Genomic DNA, 24,390 nt, shown 5'->3' with positions numbered 1-24,390 from the left:
AGGCTGCCTTTCTCTTTCCCTCATAACCATTCCCTTTTGTTCCTTATCAGTTTCATTCTACACCACACTTACACATACTTCCATCTTCCTTTCTCATCCAGCTACCTAACCTTTAGTTTTGTCTCTTATTCCTTCCCTGTCTCTGGCTTCGTTGCGTCCTGTTCTTCCTCTCTCAACTCTGTCTCCGTATCTCCCCTTTCTACCGTTTTCAGCTGACAAACCTCTCCCTTTTCCTTTCTTTCTCCCCTATTTTCTCCCTCCAGCTCCTAACCTGATGACGATGACGTGTAGTGTGGCTGTGAAGTATTGTGAATGTATGGTGAAGTGACAGATGGCCCCGGGCAGCGTTTAGGGCAGCTGTGGAATGAGGAAACGCAGCTGTGTACCGCTAGGGGGCTTTAGGGGGAAGGCGCTGAAATACGGGTCCACCTCCGCCATTTTGTTGCAGGAGGCATTAACTTTCACCAAGCTCTAAATGTGAAAATGAACTCTTTGAGCTTGATTATGGAATGTAGGGTGCCTGTTGTGCTTATCCAGTCCTTCGATTTGTCTTGTCACTAAATTATTCGGCGCAGGACTCAGAGAATTGAAGGACTGGGGAGCCAAAATGTCGTGGTTGTCCCAAGATGAGCATGACCAAACGATGTGCGGATTGTCTGTCTGAGAGAAACGTAGAGGGTGAGTTTTGTTTTTACAGAGAGAGAGAGAGAGAGAGAGAGAGAGAATTATTGAGATTGTCTGAATAGATCAGGAGAGGATAGTAACACCATATGTCAAAGGTACAAGTTGGAAAAGTGTTAAGAAGTGAATATACGGAAGTGAATATGAGTAAAGCGAATGTAGGAGGTGATTGTGAGGAGGTGAAAGTGAGGAAGTGAACGTGAGGAAGTGAAAGTGAGGAAGTGAACGTGAGGAAGTGAACGTGAGGACGTGAAAGTGAGAAAGCGAGTTTGAGGAAATGAGTGTAAATATGTAAATGAGGAAGTGAATGAGAGAATATGAGGAAGCTGAATATGAGAAAGTGAGTACAGGAAGTGAATGTGAGCAAGTGAGCATAGAAAGTGAACGTGAAGGAACGAATGTGAGAAGTGAATGAGAGTGAATGTGAGGAGGATGTGATCAATACAGTCGATATGTCAAGACTTTTAGCGCTTGGGGAGTTAGTCTTCATTTACCGTTTCGCTGCGGGAGAGACGTCGTACGTTGAAAATTATTTGGAGATACCAGATATGAACCACACCAAGACATCATTGTGCTGAAAGAGTTTGAAGCCTCTGAAATCCTGGAAAATGAGAGAATAACTAGTTTGGCGTTGTAAAGGTGAAGTGGCATGAGGTGGAGGGAGAGGCGGACCGAGAATGACGCGGAAGGATCGAGGGAAGAGTTCGTTTGCAGTCATGTATATTGATCTACGTCATGGCGACAGATGAGATGGTGAACACTGACGTAAGTAACCGTGTGGTACGGTCTTTGGAACTTAACAAATTTTTCAGAATAGTTTGTTTACGGTTTCATAGTTGTTCGTCTGTAGTTTGGAACCACATGATTGTCTTACCGCTACGTGTGAGGGAGAATGGACAGCTGGTTAATACAATAAAGAAGTAGTAAGAGGTAGAGGGAGAGGTTGACTGAGAAGTGGACAGGAGGACGGAAGAGTATGAAACAGCGATAAATAAATAAATAAATAAATAAATGTAATATCGAGACTGGTAACGGTTCTGTGATTTATATATTGAAACGCAGGACGAAGAGCTTTGAAATACTGTCATGTTTTAGGAATGGTGTATTATTTTTTGTCACACCTTGCAGTATTAATCAACAGGTAGGCATTAGGCTGAATTTTAACCCATTCAGGACGATGGCGTATCCAACCTTTCCAGTTAGAAATACACCTGAGCTGATTATAATTGTATGGAGGCAGTGATGATAATAATAATAGTAATAATAATAATAATAATAATAATAATAATAATGACGATGATGATGATGATGATGATGATGGTGATAATAATAATAATAATAATAATAATAATAATGATAATAATAATAGTAGTAGTAGTAGTAGCTGTAGTAGTAGTTGCAATAATAATAATAATAATAATGATGATAATAATAATAATAATAATAAGTAAAAGACACAAGGGGAATATCAGAACGTGACCAGTTGGAGTCTTATAAAAGTGGATTAAATGGTACATGGTGGATTGAGAGGTGGGGAGAGAGGGAGATTGAAGGATTGAGTGGAAGAGTACATGTTGAAGGATGACTTGGGATGGGATGATTGAGGTGCTGGGATTTCGAGGGTGAGGGAGTCTCTCTCTCTCTCTCTCTCTCTCTCTCTCTCTCTCTGGATGTGACCTTCACGGTGTGTGGATTGATAGATATATAGTTGGGTAGACTGATAGATAGACTGATTGGTTGTAATGTAGGTAGGTAGGTGGATAAAGTAGGTTGATAGATATGGATTAATAGATATATATAAATAGGTAAGTTGGATGAAAACGGTAATGAATACGGTACCTAGATAGATATAGACAGATTGATAGACTTATATGTGGATGGGTACGTAGATAGATAAATAGATAGAGATTTGGATAGATAGAGATAGATGCATAGAGACAGGCAGACTGACAGACATAGATAGACAGATACCTTAAGTAGATAGGTAAGTAGGTAGATAGATAGGTAGGTAGACATTAAGATAGGTAGGTAGGTAGGTAGGTAGGTAGATAGATAGGTAGGTAGGCAGATAGGTTGGTAGAAATATTACAATAGATAAATAAATATTGATAGCTAGGTAGATAGATAAACAAATGGATAGATGGTTAGACAGACAGACAGACGTAAAACAGATGGCATTGTTATTGTTTTTGTTAGTATTCAAAATATGTTCCTGTGAGTATGAACATTTGTGTATTTATTTATCCTTGTTTATGGAAGGGAAGATCTGTTTGGAGAGAGAGAGAGAGAGAGAGAGAGAGAGAGAGAGTTTTAAGGAAATGATACTCTTTTTCAAATCTGTTATAGTCACCCCTACTCTCAAAGATGGTAGTAGTTGTGGTAGTGGTGGAGGATGTCGTAGTGGTAGTTGTGGTAGTGGTGGAGGATGTCGTAGTGGTAGTTGTGGTAGTTATGATGATGATAGTGTGGTATGGGTGGTAATATTGATGGTAGTAGTGGTGGTAGGAGATGGTTATTATGGTGATGGTGAAGGGTAGTGATGGTAGTGGTAATGGTAGTGATAGGTAATGATTTCAGGTTGGAATGGTAATACTGGCTTAGTGGGGTGACTGGTAGTGGTGATGGTATGAGGCAGTAGTTGTGGTGGTGGTAATTTTAGTGGGATTGATGATAGTGGGTATAGTGAGGGAGAGTGGTAGTGCCGATGAATGAGGCTGGTGATATTTGTATGGGGTGGCTGAAGTGGTCTGAAGTTGGAAGCAGAGTTGTGGTAGTGTTGGTGACGGCGCTGATGAGGTGGAGATGGCGTGAGAGGTCAGTGGTGGTGGTGGAGGAGAAGGCAGAGTAGGTTGAGAGTGGTAGTGGTGAAGGTAATGAGTGGCGAAGGTGAGATGAGGTGAGTGATGGTGCAGGATGAAGGTGGTGGTGGTGAGTGGCGGTGGGGTTTTGTCATTGGTGATGCTGATGGTGGGGATGATGGTAGAGGTGGAGAGTGATGGAGGTGGTGGTGTGGTGGAGAAAGATGGTGGAAGTGATGCAAGAGGTGGAGAAGAACTGAAGGGTGGTAATGAGTAGTGGCAGGAGGGAGGAGGGGTATGAATGGTGTTGGTGATGGTGATGATGGTGAAGGTGATGCTGGAGGTGGAGAGGGGGATGGTGGAGGTTGTGAGTGTTGATGCTGTCAGTCACGCGTCCCTCCAAGCTGACACTAACATGCCACTGTTTTCCTGGCGACGCGAAGGGAAACTGAGGCCGACAAGAATCTCACTGATGTTTTGTAAATATTTTTGGTGCCGGTTTAGCGATGTTCTCTTGCTCAAGTGTGGACAAACAGAATTTCTCCCACACACAAATATATCTGATTGACAGGCTTATTCAGTGGAATCATGTCGAGTAATGTGTTGAGTAAAAAACATACTTGTGTGCATGTACAGATACATATGTAGTAATTTAGATGTATGTTGTTCAGTGTTTGTTCTCGTTAGTAATCGATGAAGGAACTGCAAGAAAATGTGATAGGTGTGGTGAATAGGTAGAATCTGAAATTTGTCTATGATGTTATGTTTAACAGGTATTTCACTCTCTTTCAGGAAATATACGAGATGAAATGTTTGGCTTATTAATAAAAGTATGTGCTTAGGATAGGCAGTTCATACATGACAACGAAATTAAGAGAATTGGAATGGGACATTTTTTAAGCAGAGTAACATTGTGAGTTACTGGAATGTGCTTTACTGTGAGAAAAGACATTCATATAATTATTGTATCTTTCCTGTGCCAACTTGTGAATCGGAAGCCTGGAACCTGACAGTCAGTGAAATGTTAACTTTGAAATGGTCACAGAAGAAAGGAAAGGGTTTGGATTATTTGGTATCACATGGAGGAATAAAACGGGAGCTTCTTCGATAAAGAGAAAGACAGAAGTAGAGTATATAATCACCACAATAATAATTCAGAAATATGTTTGGGCAGGTCACGTCCTTCGTAGATGAGAATAAACTGACCATCTGGGTAACTGAGTGATAACCCAGAGGTGAAGTAAGGAAAAGAAACAGAAACAGAACAAGCTAGAGGGACGAAAATCCCAGACGTGTGAGGACTGGATGGAAGAGGCTAACAAACTGAGAGAGAGAGAGAGAGAGAGAGAGAGAGAGAGAGAGAGAGAGAGAGAGTGGAGAAGGCTGTCTTGCAGTGGACTATATAGGACGCTACTTATTAATTGTCAAGAATACAAAGTTTAAATTTTTGATGTAGTATCATACTGTATATTTTTTTTATTCTTCTTAAACTGGTTATATATTCTTTTTCCAGTATAATTGTTTATGTAAAGTCGACTCAAAAAAAAAAAAATGCACAAATGGGATCCTTCTAAGGGATCGTCCTACGCGATTAATAATACTGACTAAAGTTCTTTTGATTTTAATACTTTAGTGAGCTTGTAAAGAGGCCAGTGACGGCGACTGTACACCATCCAGATAGACGGCGTGATTCTTTTTAAACAGCTTCCATCAGAGGATTGCATATTTGTTATTCTTGATGCTCCTTTGCTTCCTTACTTTGCTTAGGAGAATGCCCTGGTAGTAAGAACATTAGGTAAGCTTGTATCTAACCCCTCCAGATCGAAAAGTTTCTCCGAAGCTGAATTAGATAGCCATGAGATAGCAAGAATAAATTAGAACAATATATCGTACTGAAAAGGTGAAAATGCCCCAGTTTCTCCACCCCCCTGTCCCACCCACCCATACTCATTGTGTGTGTGTGTGTGTGTGTGTAAGTTTATATATAGCGGCCGAGTGAATGACCCTTTGAGGCAGTGTGGAGTTAACCCTTTCAACCAGGTGTCGTGTTTTGTATTATATCTGTCTTTTCTTACTGGACGAGATAGCTGTAGCCTTCCTAAACCCCTTCACCGCTAGAGGCCTGTTCCGAGTTGAATAAAATCGTCTGGTGGTAGCAAGAGTAAGATACTGAAGGGGTTGATAGTGTGCAATATAATTAGTATGAAACCGTGCTGTATTGAAATGTTGGTATCCTCATGATTTGCAGTTACCGGTGTCAGGTATCCCACAAGTAACTTCTCAACACACACACACACACACACACACACACACACACACACACACACACACACACACACACACACACACACACACACACACACACACACACACACAAACAAAAACACACACACACACACACACACACACACACACACACACACACACACACACACACACACACACACACACACACACACACACACACACACACACACACACACACACACACACACACACACACACACACACACACACACACACACACACACACACACACACACACACCTCAGTAACCAATACCATTAGCGTTTGGATTTTTTTATTTTTGGTTCAAGTGTGCAGTAGGTACGGTATAGAAATAGGTTTTGGTCCGCGCACATTGTTATCGAGATTGAACCAAGTTACCAAGGCAGCATTCCTGGGCTTGGGGTAGCAGCTGGCTTGTATGTCGTCACAAGACTAAGGAGCACGGAACGAACAGGTGGAGCAGATCAACTGATTAACATCCTTTAGGGAGAGAATGTTAATCCAACTGTTACGCTGGGTAGCGGACCGTAGTATTTTTTTTTTTTTTTTTTTTTAAGCCTATCTCCTTTCAGCTCTGGAGAGACTTTGAAGTAGATGGGTCAGATATAACTCTCATTAAACCCTTCACTACAAGAATTCGCCTAAATGTAATGAAATTGTCTGGTAGCAGTAGAAATAAAGTTTGTTCATTTGAAGTGGGTTTAAAATTCCATCTCTCCATCCTGACTGGTGAGTTACAAGAGGTCAACACTGGAATATGATGCTAGTCACGACGAAGTTCTGTGGAAACGATGTATGGCCATAGTGCTGTGTTATTGTGGTACTGCGAAAAATAGACTGCAAAAGAACGAAAATCTCCGCCAAGTTAAAGTGAATGAATAATACGCAAATCCGTCCTCAGGCTGAAGGGGTCAAAAAGCTCAGTTCCCTCGCTGAGACGACCCTGGAGCGAGTCTTACGGTGAAACTCTTTGTTGGGAAAAGAACTAGATCCTGCCTGTAGGCCTGAAACACGAGCAGATGCCAGACCAGTTTCCCTTCTTCCTTCCTTGACACCTTGCTTTACGGGTCTTCCTTGTTAGCATGTTTTACTTCGTGTTTCACTCTCCGCTCAGCTTCACTTTGATTGCACGCTTGTTTATATTCATCTTGTTTGCAAATTTTCACCATGTTTTACGGGCCTTGTGATTGTGTTTGCTGTTTCACTTGATTGCATTTGTGTCTACTTCCTTTTTTTTTTGAGTTTCAACGAAGTGGATGTTTAGGAGAGTAGATGTTGAAAAGCTTACCTTTGTAGTTCCTTTCTGTACTCTGCTTTATTTGATTCTTTTTATGCGTTTAGTCATTTAGAACTCCATTAAGGTGTAAGTTGAGATTAAAGATGTGAGAGGAGTGTAAAAATGATACTAACTTGCATATCACACGACGCTGAATTAAAAAAAAAAAAAGTGGAGAGAAATATGGATTTATGATGTTTGGTTACGTTATTCCACCGTCCACTTCCTGTTGTTCCACCAGAGTGCTTGTATGTGTGTTTATTTTTAGCGGGAGAAATGTAAGTACGTTTGTTCCAGTTCCACACCACTTTATTCAACTTTATTCATTACCTGTTTTCACTTCATTATCGACGTTTAAAGTTACAGAAGTGGTTATCTATGTAATTATTTTCCTACTTTTTCCACATTTTTTGTTTTTGTTTTGTTTATTTGACTGCTTACTGTTTTATTCTTCGTTTGGGTAAGTTTCGTCGAAGTGAAAGTTAGGGTCATAAAGTGTTGGGATGTGTTTTTTATGTCGTTTCCTTGATTTCGTTTGACTTTATTTATTTTTTCTGGGTTCCTCTCATTCCTCTGTAGACTGATTTATAGTTTGTTTTTTCTTTATTTTCCAGAGTCTCGTGGAGGGCCCGGGTGAGAAGGTAAGTGGTCAAGAACGTGTTTACCTTTGTAGTTTTCCGCCTTGTTGCACTCTTCTCTCTTGTTTTTTTCCTCATTTGTCAGTTGCTTATTTCTTCATATTTTGATTCGCTTTAGTAATGTTCATCGCAGGGTAATTGAAGTAAGATGTCAAAGAAGTGCTTATTTAACAAGGAATACCCTTTGTTTTACTCTTTTACTTTCGTTTGCATGATCTCTTTCTTACGTTGAATCTTTATACCGGTATTACGTCTGGTTCGTCTAGGGGTTACGTTGAAAAGATAGGTTAAGAGATGTATTTAGATATGTACAGTACAGTAGATACCTCCGCATACGAAGTTGGAGATGTTGGTGTATTTACACGTGTCTGTCTGTTTCTGGACAAGATAGCTCAAAAGGTTATCGGATTTCAGTGATATCTGGTGGGTAGGTTGACAGTGGGTCAAGGAAGAGTATATTGGATTTTGCGAAGGATCTGGATTGGAATGCTGAAATTCATTGGCGCCAGCGTAGGTATGCGATCTTTGAGATTCAGTACCAGGCCAGAATAAGACCGTATAATTGATTCATTGACCATGTGAGACCGTAAAAGTATTCGTCTGGATGGAAAGAGGAATTACAGCAGTAAATCTTGGATTCGCTTGGTGCTGTTCGCGTGCTGGTGTGTCAAAAGCTTCCCGTGCCGGGAATCGAACCCGGGCCTCGCGGGTGAGAGCCGCGTATCCTAGCCACTAGACCACACGGGACTTGATATAGATTAGGCATTGGCAGTTAAATATGATTAATAAACCATCATCAGACACTTTCAAATATATAACTACTCTGCAAATTTATCCCTTCACCCAGAGGACTTATATTTTCTCATTTCGTTCTTGCATCCACCAGGTTATTTTACAGTATTTACCTTCAGAGAAATGATGTAGCTGTGTGTGTATGTGTGTTTGCGAGCGTGTGCGTTCGTGCGTGCCAGCGTATGGGAGTGTGGATGTCGGGGCGTGGTCATCATAGGCAACATGTAACTATAGTTTTGATTATTATAAATCTCTCCTGAAGTAGGCCCCGTATTCTCTTCGGCAGTGGTGGCTTCTTACCCCGTTTACAGTCGGCCAACAACACCAACTGTAATCGAGGTAAGATCATTCCTAGTCCGCACAGAACCCAGCAGTCGTCTCTCCTAAGAGCAGTGCAACGTCTTAAAAATATCAACACACACACACACACACACACACACACACACACACACACACACACACACACACACACACACACACACACACACACACACACACACACACACACACACACACACACACACACACACACACACACACACACACACACACACACACTCTCTCTCTCTTTCTCTCATTACAAACTTTCAGTCCCAGTATCTCACGAAACTTTGAAAGCTAATGAAAGGGAATCTGAAAGCAGGTGTAGTGAATGTGAGTGAGGGCAGGTGTGGTGAATGTGAGGGTAGGTGTGGTGAATGTGAGGGCAGGTGTGGTGAATGTGAGTGAGGGCAGATGTGGTGAATGTGAGTGAGGACAGGTGTGATGAATGTGAGTGAGGACAGGTGTGGTGAGTGTGAGGACATGTGTGATGAATGTGAGTGAGGCATGAGAAAGATGATATATGAATCGTGGGACAGGTGTGGAGAAAATAAGTGTGGATAGGCCTGGAGGTGGCAGGTGTGTTATTATTTCTTTTATGCTTCTTGGACTTTTATTTACTGGGTCAAAATTTCAACTTGTTTCTGTATGTTTGATAAGCGTAGTAAAACATCATTAAGTTAAGACACGGTTTGGGGACAATATATTAATTATTTACCGCAGCTGATCTTACTTCACCACAACACTGAACTTCTCTGGTAGCGCTACATATGGCAAAGCTGATTAGTAGTAAAGAAAAGAGAATAAGTAATGTAACAGAATAATTTGTGAATATTATGGTGTATACTCTGATCGTTACTGCATTTCCCTATATTAATAATCTTTTTGCGACTCTCTCACCGGTAACGGGATACATATGTTCTTAGTGAGCGGAAAGTTGCCAACCCATTTATTCTCAGTTATACCAATGACACTTAACCGAAGGCAGGATTTATTGATCTGAAAAAACTTAAGAAATAGATAGCTAGACTACCACTTACTCTGATAATGCACCCTTAAAGCGTCCTCCAGCACCAAACTCAAAGAAGAACGAAGAAATATAGGTAAGCTGGTATACTGTATATGCTGTGATACGACACTCGCTGCGTCGAGGTGTATAATTTGGTTTGGAAATGTATGTCGTAATCGGTTTTTGTAAAGCCTGTAAGAGAGAAACAGCATTTTACTAGAACGTTGCCTGTGCATTTTTTCCTTTTTTCCTGCTGTGTTATTTATTGGTGCTCATTCTCACCAAAAACTCGTGGAACGCCGTGAGCGCCGTGGGAAGTTAAAGACAACACTGTTGGTGGTATTAGATATAATATTGTTTGTATCATCAGTAATTGATCAGCACGGTACACAGTTGTAAGGTCACACATATAAACTGATCACAGTCATGGCATTAAGCTTAGGCGAGGCTTTTCTGACTCGCTTATTAGATACAGCCGTGATCAGTACCTTTACTAAACCCCAAGGTGAATAACGTCGTCTGCTGCTAATAGGAAAAAAGTGGAAAACGCGTCAACATATAGAAGGGTTAGGACACGTCCACACTTATTTCACTTGGAGGTAAACAGACTCATTTACTACTGGTTGACTTTAATAGTTAATATACTTGTAGGTTGTATACCATTTTTGAGAAGGAAGGGGACCAGCGGATTTTGAATGCACTCTCACACATTGTTTTCTTCACTACGATAATGTATTTTATAAGGTGATTTCACTTTGTTACGAATTTTTTGAAATAGAAGAGTTAAAATTTAGTTTTCACTTTACCTTTCACTGCGGGGTGGGGATGGGGGGGATGGATACTTTGCAGCCAGGCAGAACAAGATGAAAAATACACTCTGTCATTGAAGGGGGTAAGTTTTCGTGTTTATTATTGGTCAGCCCGGGATTTTTTTTTTTTTTTTTTCAGTTTATCTTCCTCCTTCCTACGACCTCCAGCCTTGTGAAAACTATTGTATCTGGGAATTGCAAGGAGCTTGACTTTTGTCTACATTTACATGGGGAGGGTTTTCTTGATTTTGCTTTGTGTGTGTGTGTGTGTGTGTGTGTGTGTGTGTGTGTGTGTGTGCGCTTGTATATTTATTTATTTCATTTTTTTTTTTCTGCCGTTTGACGCATGTATCCATTCGTCATATTTGTTGGGCCTTGGGCATAGAGCGACTTTTCCCCAGCATTCTCGTGGCATCCAAGGACACTCTCAACAGAATTTCTACGCGTGAAGTGTATTTTTTCGATATTGGGCGTTAATTTTCTGTGATACACTACTGATACAAGCCATGTCATAATAATAACATGAAAATATAGTTAACTAGAGGGGCATTCAGTGGATCGCATCTCTCCGACAAGGTAACGTCATTTCCGAACCACTCTTCATTATGGCTTAGGTTTTCCCTTCATTGATATAGGGTTTCGCAAAAAGTGTTTTCCGGATCCAGAATCCGTAGTACGATCCGGATCGTTCCCAAAAGTTAATCGATTATTCTCCGGGACGTGGGGCTATCTACCTACCAAATTGGGTCCAAATATATCCTTAATTTTTTAGTAATCCTGCTAGCTGACAAACTAACGATCAAACAAACAAACAAACGGGTGAAAACATACTCTCCTTGTCAGAGAGAACGAGAATGCCGTGAAAAATAAACTGCAAGGGGAGAGAGAAACAAACAGCGCTAGGCCTGCGTGGGTACTGACTGGGTAGAATGGGTAAAGGTTCAATGGCCCACCTATTCGTTCTCCCGTAGTGCTCCATCACTTTGCCCCTGACAGGTCACACCAACAACCACCACCACCCGCACCACCAACCCACTCCCCACCACCACCATCCCCACCACCACCATCCCCACCACCACCATCCCCACCAACCCTCTCCCCACCACCACCACCACCACCACCCTTACCAACGCCCTCCTCACCAACACTACCTCTACCACCAACCTCCTCTCAACCACTAGGACACGTGACGCGCCACTCGTGATGTTACTTGTTTAACCTCATCTCACCTTCATTCATGTGACGTAGTCTAACAAAATACCTAGATTAAACTGTAGCGACTTAGAGTGACCTGACCTAACCTCCCCTGGCCTAATCTCACCGGACCTTACCTGACCAACTGACCTTACCTAATCTCACCTGACCTCGCCTCACCTCATATCACCACCTTATATCACCTCTTCTCACCTTGCTTCGCCGTACCTCACTAATTTTCTTTCTACCTAAAGTATTGTTCCAACCAAACCAAACTATGCATGACCTAACCTTATCTGAACTAACCTGACCTCATCTGACCTGACCTAACCAAGCCTAACGTTTTATTAATCTTGACATGCCAGGCCTCCACAAAAAATAATATTTTTACATCTCAGCCTTCCACAATATATATTTTAAATCTCAAATTTCCACAGTATATCATGTTTTATAGCCCACACTTGAACCCAAACCTCTACAGTATATAGTATTTTACATCTATGACTTTCAACTTAAATCATTCTTATTTATTCCAGACCTGTAAAGTATATTGTATTTTCACCCTTGGGTCTGTGGTACATTTAGATTGACGGAGAATATTCCTGTCTTCATCGTACCATACCTTCTTATAATAATAAAACACTAAAAATCATCATTATCATCATCATCATCATCGTCGTCGTTATTTTCCTGTCTGTAATTCCCTAGCTTAGCCTGCAGCTTGGTGAACCGCACGTAGACTAAACAGATGCACATATTTTAACGCTGTGTGACCCAAATTCGGATGATGATGCTTGGATCTGACTATAGTCATCAGTGTGGGATTTGGCTGCATGAGATGGAAATAATGCATTTAAAAAGTGTTTTGATAATCACTTATCAAAAGACCACTTGTTATGATATAGCCTACAGGCCAATGTATGGGGTATAAAACAAAAACACACTCGAATTTATAGTTTTTACAGATTTTAGAAGATATATATACATACACACACACACACACACACATATATATATATATATATATATATATATATATATATATATATATATATATATTCATTTTTTACTAAGATCCCGTGTGGTCTAGTGGCTAGGATACGCGGCTCTCACCCGCGAGGCCCGGGTTCGATTCCCGGCACGGGAAACTTTTCCCAAACCGCGAAAGTGGAGCAGCGGTGACACGTTGAGTTGACCACGGTGATTTGGTGTGTTGTGGTGCTAGGGGGTGGTGTAGTGAATGATGTGGTGTAGTGTGAGAGAGTGGTTTTAGGTGGTGTGAGAGGGTGGTATGATGCGATGTGTGGTATGGTATGGTGTGGTAGGCCGATTTTATATGGCGTGGTGTTAGGGGGTGGAATAATGTGATGTGGGCACAATGCGATATGGTGTGTGTGTGTGTGTGTGTGCTCTCTCTCTCTCTCTCTCTCTCTCTCTCTCTCGTGGTTTCGCCAAAGTCGGTAAAGTATACGGTGCTAGGGCCCCGCGTTTCCGAATATCATTAGTGGTAGGCTGACGCAGAGGGCCGCTCCTAGAGATGCTGAAGAGACGGCATCGGATTCAAGAAGTTCATTAGCTCATTGCACGTAAATATCTAGTTTTGTATGTTGTTGATGTACACCGTGTTCATCAACCCCCATATGATAGGAACAACTGGTGGTAAAAAGATACGTGTAAGCGAGCAAGATAATACGGAGGTGTAAAATGCAGAATAAATCGCTGAGGAAGAGGCACTACGGAATCGCCAGGACCAGGGAAAATACGATATGCAGAGACGCTGTACTACGCCCGATGTATAGCTAACCCCTTCAGCCTGAGTACGTCACATGCTACAATCTTGCTATATCCAGACGATTTTATTCAGCTGAGGATAAACTTCTTGAAAAAGGAGGGGTTAGATATGTTCCTCATTAACGGCAAACGATACCGATAACAATGGTCTGTTTGAGCTGGGGGTAGGGCAGCGAAAGGGCGGGGGACAGGGCGACATGGAGGCGATTTGTTTGTGGCCACCTCTTACGAGATTAAGGCGTCCGGCAATAGATAGATAGAAAAGTTATCAGTGTCAGAGGCTTCACGTAACCTACACTTATTTTCGTAATCCATGAAGAGGAGGGCTGAAGATGACGACAGGACTTTTGTTACCGACTGTACTGAGATGAATAAAGTCGTCTGAAGGCAGCAAGAGAAAACAAATTAATCTACGTCGTTGGACTGAAGAGGTTAAAAATGTGGGTAGGCGTGTGAGTTTGCACGTACAGTCATGAGCAAAGATTCGGCGACACTCCAGCGGCATTGTGTTGTGCTTCCGTATTACCCATTCCTCCCGTATTTCCCATTCCTCCCATATTTCCCATTCCGTATTTCTCATTCCTCCCGTATTTCTCATTCCGTACTTACAAGAATCTGCCCACTTTGCCTGGAAACTATGTGGGTAAAAATGGTGTTGATTGGGAGTATGTCATCAGGAAAAACCTTCTGACTTACATACCACGAGGGTGTAGCCAGAACCGAGAAGGAAGGGGGATTGCACTTGGTAAATATCCTTGGCCCTAATGTTGGAAGGGAGGGGAGGAGGGAGGGGAATAGGTGGGGAAAAAAGAGGGGAACTCTGGAACTGATTTTACTGGGACCTTCTCAAACAAATAAATTGATAAATAACATTTGGAATGATATGTAGAAAAGTACACACAAACAAAAAAGTTCCTTTACACTTTTCCGTCTTACTGTTTTGAAACAGTTGGCGAACCAGGTGACAGCGTTCTCCAGTCAGTGCTCATTTATGTACAGGTATATGCCTGTCATGTTTAATTATCGCCTAATACAGCTTGATGTTTCTGTATGTGACAAACCATCATTCAGAATTGTTTTTACATAGGAAGAACACGCGAACAGCAGCACCGCTCACTTTGAAATCACCTGTCACCCTCGTAAACATATATACATCGTTGACCGTGTGTACGTACCATCATTTGTATATTATGTTCACTGAGGAGGAGGGAAGGCTTTACAGGGTGCCATTAACCCTCCATGGATACACCCTCGCATCACGTTGCCTGAGCCAGTTACCAGTCAAGTATATACAGGTAGCAACAGACACTGGTGGCAGATGTTTTTGCCATGTCCAGATGGCCGTGACAGAGAACTGGTTGACGGCCACATCTCAGTCTAGTGGATGGACCATGCAGCACCCCGCTGCAGTGGCACACATGAAACACATCAGATGTAACAGGAGTTAAGGATCCCTGTGTGTGTGGCTGGCAGGTGCTTCTGCAGAGGTCACCTTGCCAGACACTGACGCTGACGTTGTGTAGAGCAGAAGAAGAAAAATGCACTCACCTCAAGATTGACTAAAAAAATTCATTGGATAATCAAGATAACCAGATATTGTAAAAGAAGCTTCTTATATTACGCCCTGAAAATACCTTAACTATTCTGAAATTTTCCGACTGTACCTTAGGGAGAGTGTGATCATCGGACTTGTCTGACAACGGAATATGATACATAGTCCACTTAATGCTAGAATCCCTTCTAAAGCTGGATAAAATCATCGGGTGGTTGACAAAGTTAAAGGAAGAACAGTCATCGCAGTGATTGAATAACTGGAGATTTTATAACGCCCTCATTGAGAGAGATATTCACTAACCTGAACAAAAATTGTCTGATGGTACCATTATACTGAAAGGGTTAAGCACTTTCAGGGAAGGGGCACTTTAAGTTGAAGCGAAATAAGTTAAAAATTCTTCAATCCGATGATATATTGTAAGTCTCATTCGTGCTACCTCCAGACGACTTTGTTGAATTAGACCGAAATAGTAAGCAGCATACATCTCCATCTTTGAAAATAATGTAAACCGTAAATAATGTATACGTCTTCGCCTTTTAAAATAATCTAAACATCGTGTATACATCTCTGAATATATTAATTTTCTTTCCTTCCATTTGGCCTGTCTCACGCTTTGTATGTTGTTAATGAGACACAAGTGTACCGGTGACCTAGCTTAATGTGGGCTGTGTATTTTAGCTCCACAGGATAAGGGGGTTAGGATGAAGCCCTCTCAATGTTGTCACTGTACACCATCGCACTACAGTCCATAAATGGACTTTGGTAGAATTATATATGACTAAATTTCCTTGTGCCAATTACCTCCCGTATTTATGCAGTATACAGTATATGTCCAAGCATCTCAAAATCAGTGGATTTTGAATTTGTCGCTCCTTATTTTGTTGTATATATTTTTTTTTTAGGGAAACTGTTATTGCGAGATTCTAGCCCCTGGTTTCTTCATGCCTACATAAAAAAAAAAAAAAAATACGGTGATCATGCAGAAGTTTGTACGTGGCATGTGGATTGTGGTGAGGGAAACTCTTTTGTCAGGATAATGTGGGAGTAGACATAAAAATTCTTTGCTCGTGAAATTGGCGACAGAATCGTGGATTTATTAATTGAAAATGCCATATTCATTTATCTGTTTGATCGTGTAATATCCTAAGAAAGATCAGGAAGAGGCGGCAAGAAAGACAAGGGAGGGAAGGGGGGAAGAGTGTGCATTCCTAAGTGTGTCTTGTTATTCGTGGATGCTGGAGAGGGGCACCCTCATGTGGTGGCACCGACATAACTGGACGGTGGTGCTGTCTGTTTATACAAACATCCCTCATGTCTCCTTGTTCCCCAAACGAAAATGGTGGACTGCAGGAGGAGAGCAACTTCAGCTTGCGGTCCAGTAGGTTCACGTTCAGATAAGCAAATAGTTGCAACTATTACTGCTACCACCACCCCTATTCATAGATTTTTGGATACACCACATTCAAAACAGGTCCCGTGTGGTCTAGTGGCTAGGATACGCGGCTCTCACCCGCGAGGCCCGGGTTCGATTCCCGGCACGGGAAAGCTGTTTTGACAAACCAGGGTATGTTGAGCTGCGATGCCATGGAAGGATGGTGAGTGAGAGGTGGTTTGAGAGGAGGAGGGATGATACAGGGGAGGAGGGGGTGAGACTAGCTCTCTCTCTCTATCTCTCTCTCTTTCTGTGTTTATCTGTCTGTGTAAATGGCTTAGTCTTTTCCTTCCCCCTCCTCTCTTTCTCTCTCTCTATTTATCTGTCTCTGTAAATGTGCCAGTCTTCCTTCCCCCCCACCTCTCTCTCTCTCTCTCTCTCTCTCTCTCTCTCTCTCGCTCGCTCTCTCTAACACTGTCTCTTGTTTTCACCCCCTAATTGTTTGTTTAGTGTCTTTTCTCGTCGTGTCTGTTTTTAAAGCTGCGTCATCCTTTGTTTGGTCTACCAACACTGTTCTAATTTTCCTGAAAGAGAGAGAGAGAGAGAGAGAGAGAGAGACGTAAGTAACCGAATGAGTTAAGGTACTTACGGTAATTTGATGAGCGAGCTTTATTTTTTTTTGAATAATGTGAGCGGCATTGATGGGGTTAACCACTGATGTACGGTAATTGCACGCACGGTAATTACACACACACACACACACACACACACACACACACACACACACACACACACACACACACACACACACACACACACACACACACACACACACACACACACACACACACACACACACACACACACACACGAGCGAGCGCGTACACTGCTCCACCGCCATTTGCCTCATCTGGTACGCTAGAGATAATTCGCTAATGCATAGTTTATAAGCGCTTGGCACCAGAAGGAAATAAAGTAGCGCTTCAGATAGCATCCTTTAAAACCAAGTGTTCCTTATATTAACCCAGCAGTGTCAAAATAATCCCTTGCAAGAATAACAGCGACGGGTATTCCTAGTTTGAAAGGCTTTACACACACCAGGTAAACACACACACCAGGTAAACACACACACCTGGCCTCTCACTGTTCACCACATCACATAACATTTACCAGATTTCATCTAATCTGACTGAATCTAGCAATACATAGTACGTAATTACATCTTCATTACCCTGATCTTGTTTTATGCCTAAAGTGAGGATGGAATAAGGCTGGGTTCAGAAACAAGAATGGAAAGTACGGTACGGAAATGTGAGAATTATCGGCAGCAAGTTCAGTGGAATGGGACACGCACATATTCAATCACCATTCAGTCCTCGGGAAAATGTAATAAAACTTTGCAAACCAGAGTAGCTGTTGTGATGTGACATTTAGTTGCGTTTATTACACACACACACACACACACACACACACACACACACACACACACACACACACACACACACACACACACACACACACACACACACACACACACACACACACACACACACACACACACACACACATCAGCCAACATTGTAATATTTCATACTTGAGAAACTATTTGAGAATAATAAATATAAATACCCCCATCATACTAATAGGTCCCGTGTGGTCTAGTGGCTAGGATACGCGGCTCTCACCCGCGAGGCCCGGGTTCGATTCCCGGCACGGGAAGCTTTTGCCAAATTAGTGAATGTGGAGCAGCTACTCCGTGCTGAGTAATGGCGGTGGCGAGGATATAAAGAAAAATTAAGAAACGAGAGCTCTCCTTTCCTCCACTCCCCTGCACCCATTCTTCTCTTCTCTGACATCATTCATCCATCCTCTTCCTACCCGTTTATCCTTCCCCCCACCAATCCCCTATCCCGTCTCTTTCCTTTTGGCCTCATCCATTCTACACCTTTCATCCTCCCATTCCCTTCTTTCCTTCCAGTTCCCAATTTCCCTCCCACCACTTCCCCTTTCCTCACTTCCTTTGCCCTTCTCTCCCTTCTCCCCTGCCCTTCTCTTCCTTCTCCCCTCTTCCCTTACCCTTCTGCTGTGCCTTTTCTGTCAACCCATGCGCCTTGCAAGCGCAGATCTCGCTACTGCAACTCTCTGTCTTTGATTCAACCCTTCTCAACCTGCCAAAAGTGTTCTAGTTACAAGAATCATTAACAGGATAAGGTACGATAGTCACTAACAGGATAAAATACAGTAGTCCCTGTCAATAATCCATTAACATTAGTGGGTTACGAACTAGTCATCATTATCATCCTGACCCTTATTGTCGCCTTAAGGCGGGGTGAGGTTGGATCCAAAAACAGGACAAAAGGAAAGAGAGAAAGAAAGAATACTTTCAGGTAAATTGAGATCAAGAAAAAGAGATGAAGAAAGACCAAGAGAAAAAAAGGGAGCCAGCATCAGGCCGATTAAACTACTCTTGATTAGCTTAACAAGGTGCAATGTTTGGATACAAAATCTGCACGATGTAAAATAGCCTTAACTCCCTCCACAAGAAAAAACGTCCTTACACATGTGATTATCAGTTTTACAACGAGCTGTGATGCTGTAACGTAAAAGCGACGCCTTCACGTAGTGGCACCGATATAACCAGGTGACTTATCTGTTTGGGTATACAAACGTCCATCAGTACACTCCCAGTCCATCATGAGGAAGATGGTGGGATGCAGAAGGGCAGCTTCAGTATGCAGTTCACTGATCTTTGCAACAGAGGTTATTGCATCCTTTAATTCCCAGTGGCTGCTGAATTTAGCCACACACTGTATGTCTTGTTCGGTAAATAGGTTTATATATATGCAGTATTTCGGTACTGTAGTTATTATGTTTGTGTTGTTTTTATATTTCGATAGTTGTTTCGTGTGTGTGTGTGTGTGTGTGTGTGTGTGTGTGTGTGTGTGTGTGTGTGTGTGTGTGTGTGTGTGTGTGTGTGCGCGTGCGCGCGCGCGCGCGCGCGCTCTGTTTTCTCTTGTCACTTCTTAATTGATTGTTTTACGTTTTTTCGCCCCGTTTTCTTGTTTGTTGTTCAGGTTTTGTCGTCTTGCTTCGTCACTTTTTAATTTTTTTTACGCCATCACTGTTTTGACTCGTAAAATTGTAACACGAAGGGAGAGAGAGAGAGAGAGAGAGAGTGCACAACGTCCCACCCCAAAGCTGAGGCTCATTGCAAAGGCATAATACCATGGCTAGCCCTGGGTTTTTTCTTTTTTTTACAATATTTAACCCTAAAATCGTGAGAGATGGGTTATACAAACATCCGCAAACCCCTTTCTTATCCCTCGAGAGGAGGAGGAGAAGGATTTGCAGGAGGAGGGCAACTTCAGCCTGCAGTCCACCTGGCTTACGTTCACATGAGCCTAGGATCACAACTAACTAATCTCCAGCACAGTGGGCCTTGTTCTCGTTAGTTTGAGAGACCATTGAGGACTTTTCTTAGCAAGTCATTTCTCGTGTCACAGCTGACTTTTTTTTTTTTCCCCCAAGATACATACTTCCAATTAAGAAAACAAACTTACGATGAATAGATCTCGTAACTGTGATTATTATTATTATTTTTTTTTATAGTTACGACAAGGAGAAAGTGTGTAGAATCTGTCCCATGTCTCTCACTTATCCTGAAGGTAGAAATCCTAAGCTACGAGTGAGGATGTGCTCGTGGGTGAATTTGTGAACTGGGACAGGTGTATTTTTATTTTTATTTTTTTATTTTATTTTTTTTAACGATCTGGCTGCCGCGCGGAAAATAAACGAGCAGATATTATGCTTTAGTGGTGGGTTAATCCTCGTTTACCCCTGTCCTGGTTTACTTCGGCACCCTGGATATGTGTGAGGCTTCTGGTTGTGGGCCGTGGAACTAAACCTATTTATTTTATTCTCTCTCTCTCTCTCTCTCTCTCTCTCTCTCTCTCTCTCTCTCTCTCTCTCTAAGTGCATTTGATACTCCTTGCATGTATTCCTTAATTTCTTATGCATTTAGTTCCTTTTCGGTTTAAAGCGTGATACAAAAGTGAGTAATTTAAGTTTGAGAGATTATGTGGGGTGTGTGCAGGAGGGCAGACGACTCGGATGTGCAGAAGAAGTGGCGATGTGTTGTGACAGTATTTTGGAGTCAGTTTTGTGAGTTAAATTCAAAATGAAATATGATTGTGTGCCACTAGTATGTATGTATGTACCAAATATGTACCGTGTGTATGTGTATAAATGTAACAGATATATATGTATGCATGTGTGTATTTGCCCATCCTTGACTCTCTCTTTAGTCATCTCTGCAAGAAGTGGTTAATATTTATCAACTGTCGTTCCTGTAAGGCTGATAGTTATACGCATACCGGTACTGTGTTTAGCCTATATTTTTTATCTGCCTTTTAAAACGAAAGTAAGTTATTTATAGTTTTATACTACCATTTTCAGCTAATATAGTTTGCGTAGAATCGTAATTTTCAACAGTCGTACGTGCATTAACCATCGTATTTTACCAGTGAATATTAGTATTTTGTCTTGGAGGAAATCTTGGCATTCTGAGGGGACATTGAGGCGAAATCTTGGTAACTATTCTATTGTTTATTTTCCCTCTTTTATCTTTCCTAATATTATCCCCCTCGCGCCTCCTTAACGTGTGTGAAGGAGTGAATAAGTTCGCATGTGGCCGATTCATAGTGACAGGTGGGTTGAATGGGTGAGATATGAGAGAAGTTAGGCCATATTGTGATACAGGAGGCTTCGTAACATTTCTTTAGCGAGGTATTTAGTATATTTCACTTTAACAGTATCTTGTTTGTTATTTGTATCGTTTTAATACAGGTATAGATTACAATAATACAAAGGATACTGAGGTGTAGGGGATTTTTTTTTTTTTTTTATGGCATAGGAGTCTTAGTAGCAGCTCTTCCTCAGCGCCTAGTAAAGCATATTACACCTTATCATTCTCTCAAGTACAGTCAACCACAAAAGGATCGGCCATCTTACAGCACGTATCATTCTGAAACGCGAACGAAACATTGTGATATATGGGGCACTCTGTAATTATTAGTGTAAATATTGTCCTTGGCAATTATTACGACTCGAAATCACATAAATCGTCACATACTGGATGATATATTTTTGAGGCAATGTGTTAGTAGATTCATTTGCGTTTGCAAAACTCGCTTATTTTCACATCCATCGATTCCCAGGTATGCGATAGTTTTTTTTTTGGTTGACTGAACAGTACGTTATTTATATCGTTTTATTGCGGTATCAGCATCATTTGCAGCTCCGCTGCATCGTTATATAAACGTCCGTCTCTCCCTTCCGATCCCCCAGAAAAAGGATGGAGGACCGCCGAAGGGCAACTCAGTCCACCGGACTCACGTCTAGGGGAGCCTAGGGCAACAGCAACAACATTAACAAAACAAAAACAACAGCAGCAGCAGCTGCAACAACAACAACAACAACAACAACTCTCTCCGAGGAGAAAGTCCGGTCCTGCATTGGACTTAGTGTGGAATGATGTAGCTACTGAGAAGACACGACGAGACAGGGGTTTAAGATAAACTGCTTTTAAGTGTTGGTAGGAAGGCAGTTTGTTTATACTCATTAATCTTCATAAGCCTGTGTACGTCAGGCTTGTAATGAGCAAACGCTGTACCGTACCAGGGGGAAGCAGGATATGTGTTTGGCAGGTGGTGGGTAACTGTCAGGCAGGGTATAAGCAGGTTGAAGGAGGTTGTAAGAGAACATGAGGCAGGATTAAGGCGGGGTATGAGAGTACATGAGGTAGGATTTAGGCTGGGTAAAAGAGAGGATGAGGCAGGGTGTAAGAGTAGCTTTTGGGTGTGGATACAATAGTGTCAAGTATACTGTATTCATTGCACACAAAGCTGCATAATCCTTTGTATATGTTAGACTTGGCACGAAGAAATATCGGGTCACGACAAAGTAGGATGTGTGTTTGGCAGGTGGTGGGCAGCTATCAGGCAGGGAAGGGAGCAAGTTAGAGTATAAGGTAAGATTAGACTGATGTTAGGGAGGGTATAAGGCAGTATATGTTAAACTGTTTGGGGTATTGATAAAATAATGTCAGGCGAAATGGATGCACTCGTAAAACTTCATAAGTTTATATATATTCGTCTAAAAAAAGAAAAAAGAGACTGAGGGAAACGAACAAACTCCATGCCAGAGCAGAGTGATATGCATGCAAGACAGGTGTTAGGCAGGTATCGGGAAGGGGATGAGGCAGGGCTAATGGAACTCATTGGAACTGCTCTTCTCTAAGCCAAACCGCCTGAGATGGTGACTTGTTAGACTAATGGAGCTGAGTGAAACCAGTATTAAGGTCATGGGCTCGTCTACGTCCAGAGAAAAATGAGGTTTGGTTCGGGGGCTTTAGAGGGAGACAAAGGGAAACTTGCTTAATGCGGAGGAGGTTGATCGAGTGTTGTCCTGATGTTTTCTCCTTTAATCTGATCCTGACTTCCTTCTTATATTACGTTCATGTGTTCGGAATTAACAGCACACCGGCACAGATACAGGTAGATACTTTAAATGAATAGATAGATAAATGGACAGGTAGAAGTTAAGCAACAATAATATAGATGTCAAGTAAGAGATAGGGAGAACGATAGACAAGACGATAGATACCGGTAATAGATGTCTGTATATATTAGTACTGTTATAAAAAGATATAGATATGTATCATAGATGAATAGAGGTTTGATATTTAGGACGATCACTTTCTACTTCTGGCCCTGTCCACGCCTTGGCCTTCTTTTTATTTTTTATCGAGATGTCTGCTTTGGCGACTCACAAGGGTATCTCTCTCTCTCTCTCTCTCTCTCTCTCCCAATAAATAGAGATGTGTACAGATGTCATTCATTCGTATGCAGATTTATGACAACATCAGAGACAGGTTTGAGTCAAAGTACAAATGAGGACCAGACCTGTGTATTTCTTTAGTTAGCATTTTTATTGTGTACCTTCCCATTTCTCTCTCCCTTCAGTTCACACTCAACATTTTCCTCCTCCTTCCCCCACACTACATTTTTCCTCCTACCCCCACACTACATTTTCCTTCTTCTCTCTCCCACTTTCTCCACTTTTCCCTTCCCCTTCACCTACACATTTTCCTTTTCTCTTCCCCCACTCCTTTCTTTAGTACCACCTTTCCCTGCCCTTCCTTCTACTTATCCCTTTCCCCCTTCCTTCTCTTGTCCCTCTCCCTTTCCTCATTTTCTTCCTCTAGTCCCCCCACATTCTGTCTGTCTGTCTGTCTGTCTGTCTGTCTGTCTGTCTGTCTCTGTCTGTCTGTCTGTCTGTCTATCTGTCTCTGTCTGTCTGTCTGTCTGTCTGTCTGTCTCTCTCTCTCTCTCTCTCTCTCTCTCTCTCTCTCTCTCTCTCTCTCTCTCTCTCTGTCTGTCTCTCTCTCTCTCTCTCTCTCTCTTTCTCTCTCTGTACCTGTTTTTCTTAATCTCCCCCTTGTTTCCTTCCATTATCTTAAATTTTCCCCTTTCCACTTTAACTATCTTGACTCTTCACTGTCTTCTCTCCATCCCCCTCTCATGATCCACCTCCCCCCGCTTCCCTTCCTCCCCTCCCCTTTCGTGCATTTCTATCCTTGTCTTTAACTCATGGAATAATTTTGTTAGCTATAGCCTTCACTAGAACAAACAGCCACGAAAGGAATAGGCTATGGGTCTGTTGCTGTTTGCTTTCCTTTGTACTTCTTTATAATCCCTCTCTTCTCTCTCCTGTTATCTCCTTCGCTCTCCCCATCCTCCCTCCCCTTCCACCTCTTTCTGACCTCTTCTGTCGTCCTACATCGCTTTCTCTCCATCGCCCCCTTT

At 42.0% G+C, this 24,390-nt stretch overlaps 4 non-coding genes across 4 annotated transcripts; 3 read left to right on the top strand and 1 right to left on the bottom strand.

The window, feature by feature from the left end:
- Nucleotides 1–8,357: 8,357 nt before the first annotated feature.
- On the bottom strand, nt 8,358–8,429 carry TRNAE-CUC (transfer RNA glutamic acid (anticodon CUC)). Its single transcript has one exon. It is a non-coding gene; the product is annotated as a tRNA-Glu (tRNA).
- Nucleotides 8,430–12,882: 4,453 nt separating this feature from the next.
- Nucleotides 12,883–12,954, top strand: TRNAE-CUC (transfer RNA glutamic acid (anticodon CUC)). The gene has a single exon. It is a non-coding gene; the product is annotated as a tRNA-Glu (tRNA).
- Nucleotides 12,955–16,625: 3,671 nt separating this feature from the next.
- On the top strand, nt 16,626–16,697 carry TRNAE-CUC (transfer RNA glutamic acid (anticodon CUC)). The gene has a single exon. It is a non-coding gene; the product is annotated as a tRNA-Glu (tRNA).
- Nucleotides 16,698–18,172: 1,475 nt separating this feature from the next.
- On the top strand, nt 18,173–18,244 carry TRNAE-CUC (transfer RNA glutamic acid (anticodon CUC)). The gene has a single exon. It is a non-coding gene; the product is annotated as a tRNA-Glu (tRNA).
- The last annotated feature ends 6,146 nt before the right edge of the window (nt 18,245–24,390 follow it).

Source organism: Coenobita brevimanus, chromosome 103, assembly GCF_032717465.1.
Source record: "Coenobita brevimanus isolate Jiangsu-jjx chromosome 103, ASM3271746v2, whole genome shotgun sequence".
Classification (NCBI taxonomy): domain Eukaryota; kingdom Metazoa; phylum Arthropoda; class Malacostraca; order Decapoda; family Coenobitidae; genus Coenobita; species Coenobita brevimanus.
The sequence above is the reverse complement of the archived record's forward strand: the minus strand, read 5'-3'. Positions and strand labels throughout refer to the sequence as shown.